The sequence below is a fragment of the Tursiops truncatus genome, chromosome 11 (assembly GCF_011762595.2).
Source record: "Tursiops truncatus isolate mTurTru1 chromosome 11, mTurTru1.mat.Y, whole genome shotgun sequence".
Taxonomy (NCBI): Eukaryota; Metazoa; Chordata; class Mammalia; order Artiodactyla; family Delphinidae; genus Tursiops; species Tursiops truncatus.
Genome location: NC_047044.1, coordinates 89,459,346 through 89,466,327, shown reverse-complemented (window position 1 = coordinate 89,466,327; position 6,982 = coordinate 89,459,346).

Genomic DNA, 6,982 nt, shown 5'->3' with positions numbered 1-6,982 from the left:
TTAATTCCTCAGATGAAAACTTTAAGGAACAATGAAGGAGAGAGGTAGTGCTCTGAAACGGTGAGAAGAAAAAAATTACACAGCACACCTGGGACAGATGAAGCCAAACTAGTGCTTTTATAATGCCAATCAGAAGGGCTGTTATCATCCCTCTAATTAGGAAAGCAGCCTAAAACAGAGAGCACTTGGGGAAATGGTAATGTTATGGTTTTGCACTTAAAAGGAGAGACATTTCCTGCACTGTAAGAATCTAGGATTGGGGCTGACAAGTCCTTTAATTAATGGGCAGGATTCCCTGTGTGTGCAAGTGTGCATGTTTTAATTCATAAAAGTGGACAAAGGGTGCGATGCGGGGGGAGAGTGATGGGGGAGGGAGGGTGAGTCCATTAGTTTGAAGATGAACAGAGTTCATAGCTACATTCATCTTTTTTTTAACCCCCAAAGGACTGAGATGCGCAACTGGAGTGAGCCGTTTTTCCTAGGAATTTGAATGTTTAACTGAATAAAAGCCCAAGGCCAAAAGCAAACAGAAAGTTTGAGAGAACCCATATTTCAAGTTGGCACACCCCTGGGTTCTGCTTTGCACTGTCTCTTTGGGCTGGTGTTTCACACAGTCCATCTGGGCTTTCGTTTGGACTGTTTTCCCACTCACAGGGGACTAGGATTCCCTTTCATTTTGTAGTACTAAAGAAATATGTAGCTTAAATAATTCCAGAAACAAGATCACTCTTACTGTTTAAAAAAAATATGGCCTGGTATCCTAAGAAAGAGAGTTAATATTTGTCTTTTTGAGGGTTTTGAAATCGAACACTTTGAACCTGGCAGCATTCGATTCTCAATATTGTTTTAAGTGGCTTTCTAATGCTTAGGAAAAATCCTCCAATGACCCTATGACCCTAAGAGATATTTCTCAATTCCTTCTTTCCCTCTCTCTGCAATTATTGGCAAAGTTGCATATTCCTATATATCTGCGTACATACCTGCATATGGGGTAGATTAATTTGAGGGATAATTGATCTAAGATTTGGTAAGATCTTACCTAACTTAAAATTTCTTTTTCCAAAATAAATGCAAAATGCTCTATTGCCATCTCAGGTATATCAATGTGTTGCCTAAAAATAACTACTGCACTTACGCGAACAGACTAAAGGGATTCTGATTTTACAAAAGTTGTAGTGACTGATTAAACAACTTGATCTTACACTGAACTAGTGCTTGACTTACAAATTTCACTATGTTAAATACGTTAAGATTCTTTAGAAGATCATAGCTTATTCGTGGGTTTTTTTTTTTTTTGGTCAGAGTATCAATGTCTTTTTAAGGGAAACACAGCCACTGCTTTTAAAATATCACTAAATTTAGAACCCCTAAATTTAACTTGATAAGAACAAGGAGCTTTACAACAGTGTTTATTTTATTGTAACATTTTGTAAACAGATTGGAGGGAAGAATAATCCTTAAAGAGATTAATGGTGTTAGCAGTGCCTTTACAGAGTTGAAATGGCAAAACAGCCTCCTTCTAATTCAAAGGAAGCAGAAAGTGAAACCAAATAGTCTAATTTTCAATACCTCAATAAGATGAAAAGAACAAACTGAGGAGGCGCCAAGATTTTTTTATAATTTATCAGAAGTTATTTTCAGTCGAATCTAAAACAAAATAAATATCCTGTTGTTAGTACGCATTTGAAAGAAAATTTTCATCACTTTAAAAGAAAATCACTTCCCAAACAAAGTAGTACACTCCATTTTAATGTTCCTCCAAGCAGCTGGGGAAAAAAAATGTAGCAGTGTCCTTTCCATTTAATTTATTTAACCATTAAACAACCACACCAAGCTTTAATTCGCTGGTGATTTTTTTCATGAAAAATATTTTTTAAAAAGGACCAGTGATACCTTTAGAATGAAATGGAAATTAATTTTCGCTTAGCGTGACCTAGGGTGGGTAATAAACCTAAGAAGAGAAATGGTATTGTAATAGGAAATGCTTTAGTTTATAAGAAAGAGAGAATCCACCCCTCCAAAAAAAATCGACAATGCATTTCTTCTGAATCAATCCATGGGATCAGTTTGTTCTCAGCTCGTTAGGTTGCATGACAAAATCAAACGTTTCCAATATTCTAAATGATCTTCCAAAATATTTGCTAATTCTTTACCTATATACATATCACAACAGACTTGTTTTGTTCTTATGTATTACGAGCTAAGGGATCAACCCTCTGCCTCATCTACCAGTTTTGTAAGTTTGCATCCCTAGATCAAATTTCTCCTTCACAACTGCACACTTGCATTTCAGTTTTCCACATGTTGAACAGAATCATCAGCCACTGCTAAGAGAAAACTTATCTGAGGCTTTAAAACGATAGTGTGTTTTAGGAAGCTGAGCCAGCCACAGTTTTGGCCATTGCTAATACCTCTTCAGTTTGATGGCGAGATTTAAAAAAAAAGTAATATTTTATTCTTACATGGAAAACATTTTTCACCTCTTCATATTTCAGAGACAAACTTAATATGTTTATCTTGGTTGAATTCTTTTAGAGGTAAGATATATACAGTTCAAAAGAGGATGACACAATTTACAATCCTCAAACTATTTCTTGGTGGGTCTGCACACTGGTTGGAAAGTTTACATCTATATGTGACTCTGAGCCAAGTACATGGGCAATGCAATCTGCCAAAGGTGCTAAATTTAATTCAGATCATGGTCTTCCCTGCCTTCCTCTTAGTACTGAATTGCCTAAATGTCTCCCATTTACCTCTCTCCCTCACCAGAAATGGGTATAAAGATTTTCAAGCAAAATTTCAATACATTTCATTCCATTTGTTAGGCCCTCTGAACTGATACAGATAATATAAAGCTAAAAATAGTCCCATTTTGGGAAGGGAGGGTGAATGAATTGGGAGATTGGGATAGACATATATATATATATATATATATATATACTACTATGTATAAAATAGATAACTAATGAACCTACGGTATAGCGCAGGGAAATCTACTCAGTGCTCTGTGGTGACCTAAATGGGAAGGAAATCTAAAAAAGAGCGCATATATGTATATGTATAACTGATTCACTTTGCTGAACAGCAGAAACTAACACAACATTGTAAAGCAACTATACTGCAATAAAATTGAATTTAAAAAATAGTCCCATTTTCCAAGATTAGAGATAATGTACAGGAAACAATATATGCTACAGTAACTAGCATATAGAGGCTTCTCAATGAATGCTAACAATTATTATCATATTCAGTATGGCCCAGCTCAATTTTTTACTATTTGATGAAGGGTCATTCTTTCTGTAATCTTCTCTTTGTCCTTCTATAACACTTTGCTTTATTGAAAGTTCATTATAGTTAGGTTGTATTCCCTGCTTGCTATGGTCTGAATGTTTGTATCCCACCAAAATGTTGAAATCCTAAGGCCTAATGTAATGGTATTAGGAGGTGAGGCCGTTGGGAGGTACCTAGGTCATGAGGGTGGAGCCCTCACGAATGGAATTAATGTTCTTACAAAAGGGACTCCACAGAGATTTTTTTGCCTTTTCTATCACGTGAGGACGGAGTGAGAAACCACCAGCTAGAAGCACCAGGAAGAGGATCCTCAAGAAAATGTGACCATGATGCCACCTTGAACTTGGACTTCCAGCCCCCAGAACAATGGGAATTAAATTTCTTTTGTGTATAGGCTACCCAGTCTGTGGTATTTTCTTATAACAGCCCAAATGGACTAAGAAACTAAGCTAAAAACTTTGAGGGTTCAAGTTTTGTCCTAATTAGCTTTGCATTCCATACAGTGCCAAGTAGAGTGTCTGGCTCACAGTAGACATTTATTAAATGCTGATTAAAATGACTTGAATTAAACAAAGAAGCCACAGTCCCAAAGACAATATTTAAAATGACATTTTGAATCTAAGCTGTTGATAAAAATAATAATCTAAGCATATTAAAGTCAGATGACACTTGACACTAGTATTGAGATATTTTTCATGCTATGGATATCTTCAGAAAGATTTATTACAGCATAGTATGCAGATTTGTTTCATCATCTGTCTTCATGATTACATCATAAGTTCTTGGAGGTAGAACCTATATATCAGTATTTTCAGCGTCTATCACTGTGCCTAGCCCGTAGTGACTACCTAATAAATGTTTACTGCATGAATAGCTAAATAGAAAAATAATGAATGAATAGAAAGACTCAAAGGATGAGAGATCTAAATAAAATTATCAGTACTTAAAATTACTAGCTTTGTGAGACAAGTAAAAAGGAGACAAAAAATGGAGGTCAATGGAGTTTTCAACACCAATAAGAATTACAACAGTTTTCTGTGATGTACAGTAATATTGAGAGTTTTGGAAGGTTTACAGTGATAAGAATATTTAGGAAGATGATACTTATTAGTTATTACTATCAGTTAAAAGTAATACATTTAAGAGGCTATTAGTAGTGAAAGAACATCTTGGATAACTATTTAAAATAGTCCTAATATGTAACTTTGGTTAATTATGTGTTAAAATACTTAGAAAACACTAAAAAGACCAAACATTGCATCAAGTCTCAAATAACCTAAGACTAGAATCTGGGAGGAACTGCTGCTAACCAATGGTAGGTCAGTTTTCTTGGCATTCTCAGGTTTATCTCAAGACAGAGAGAATACTTAAAAGGGATAGGAAGACACACTGTAGTTTCTTTATGTTATTCCCCTGGGTCTATATTCAGGGTATATTACAACCAATAAAAAGATTACCCAGGTGTTGATTTTTGATGTATTTAAAGATCTATTCTCAACCTCCCTCACCTTCCCAATTGCTATCTTTCTCACCATTCAGGAAGAGTATCTTTCAAAAACAGCTGGGCAGAAGCTATGGAGTCGGACCACTGACTGCTCATTGCAAAGGTCTGAAGATGGTGACAGAAATATCCTGGGTACAGTGGATGGAGGGACTTTCAGGGTTTTGTCTCTTACATCTTCTCAGAGTTTCAGAGGAAAAGGCCAGAGGTAAAAGAGAAGTTGTCACCTTAGTAGAGTGAATGCCTGTTAGGAGCTAAAAATCATATTGGAATCTGGCACGTTAACTTCCTAAGTGTGAATCTGAGAAGGAGATTTTGTTGTCACCAATTCATTAGAGAATTTGGCTTAGGGTAATCCATCCATCTTATATTCTGAGATTCACCGAGTTTAAGAAGTGCTCAGTTCGATAGTTTGTAAACAGAAGTAAAAAGCAAAACAATATGTAACAACAACAACAAAATACCGTGGAATAAGGGAAAAGAATTACCACCTTGAAGGCTCAAAGAAAAAGTATGTTTCTAAAATTAATGCCTTGTAAGACTCAAGAGAACATTCTGAAACTTGTTTGCTCCACTTAATAAAATGCAAGAAGAATGAGCCTCATCGAAGCAGGAACTGCAGGCAGTAAAGAACAGAGTGAGATAAAATGCAAGATATATAAGCGAAAGAAGAATTTCAATAAAACTAAATGTAAAATGGGAAAATTGAAGCCCACATTTTAAAAGGCATTGAGAATACTGAACTGTAGTAATAATAATACAGAAGCATTAATCTGTTATGTGGAGGATGGGCTTGAGAAGCTCTCCTAGAATGTACAAATACAAAAATGTACTTATAACAAAAATATAATAAGACCTAAAATGGAGCTTCAATATATGACTAATTAGTGTTCCTGGAGAAGGAACCAAAACATATGAAACAGAAACAGTAAATAAAGATATGATAGAAGAAAACTTGACTGATTAACCTGTATATGCAGATTTGAGTGACTTTACTAAATTCAGGATAAAACAATAAAGGAGACCTACAAAACTGATATGGACAAACTTTTGAATTGTGAGGGAAATGATTTATAATTAAAAAACTGTCAAGTATCCAAATAGTGGGGGAAAAGGAAAATAAAGGATTATCCATGGAGGAAAACTATACCCAGCTAGCTTCAAGCACTACAAGTAAATATTCTAAGACAATGAAAAATATCTAAGAATTTTGAAAGGATAATTATTGTGACCTAAGGATTTCACATTGAAACAGTTTGTATTTTCTTGTGTAAAAGCCATTTAAGGATAGTTTCAGATGCACAAGTGGTCAGAAAAATAACATTTACTAACTTACAATAAATTATTTGAAGAGTTGCTCCAAATCAATCTCAGAGAATCAGATTTAAAAACCCAAAGGTGGGAGGGTCATGGCAAAAAATGATGTTAGGGCTTTTTCTTTCTCTTTTTAGATCAGAATATCTGGAGTCCCGTTAGACAAAGCATTGGTAGAATGATTCTATAAGCCAGACCTTCTTTCATTTGTTTCTCTGTAACTCTCCCCTCTTCCCCATCCTCAGTAAACATATTTCTCATGCCTCATTCTTTACCTCACAGTTCAGATGGAATCTTTTCTTAGGTCCACTGACCTAGGAACTAACTAGGACTTGTGAGATGGCTAAAAGATTATATTTACATGGCTGAGATATTATGCTTGACAAAGTTTTTGTTTCTATATGTAAGGCAACAGATTGGCCTTTTTTAATTTTTTCTAACTTTTCCTCATTAATGAGGTCTAATATGGTGAAAGGTTTGTTTTAGATTGTAAAACTGTTCCTCAGGAAGGTTCATTGACTCTCTCAAAACCCCACACTTAGTAAGAATTAAATTTGAATTTGTGTCTTCTGACTTTAAATCAAATACTCCATTACTTGTCTAGTTTATGACTGCCTCATGGATTCTCAGAAAATGAGACTTTATATTTTTTCTTGGTTTTATTTCAGCAAGAAAGAAATAATCTTTATGTCACTTAATATTTGCAATTAGTTTAACCTAGATTGTTCAACTCTCAAGTGTATAGTTATCCTCCATAAAGATATTTATGTCTGAAAAATCATTTTTCTAATTTTCAGTTGGTATGATAGATTCCAAACTGCTTTGTTTTGACATCTATTGTTTTGATTACTCTGAATCAGATAATAACCCAGCATT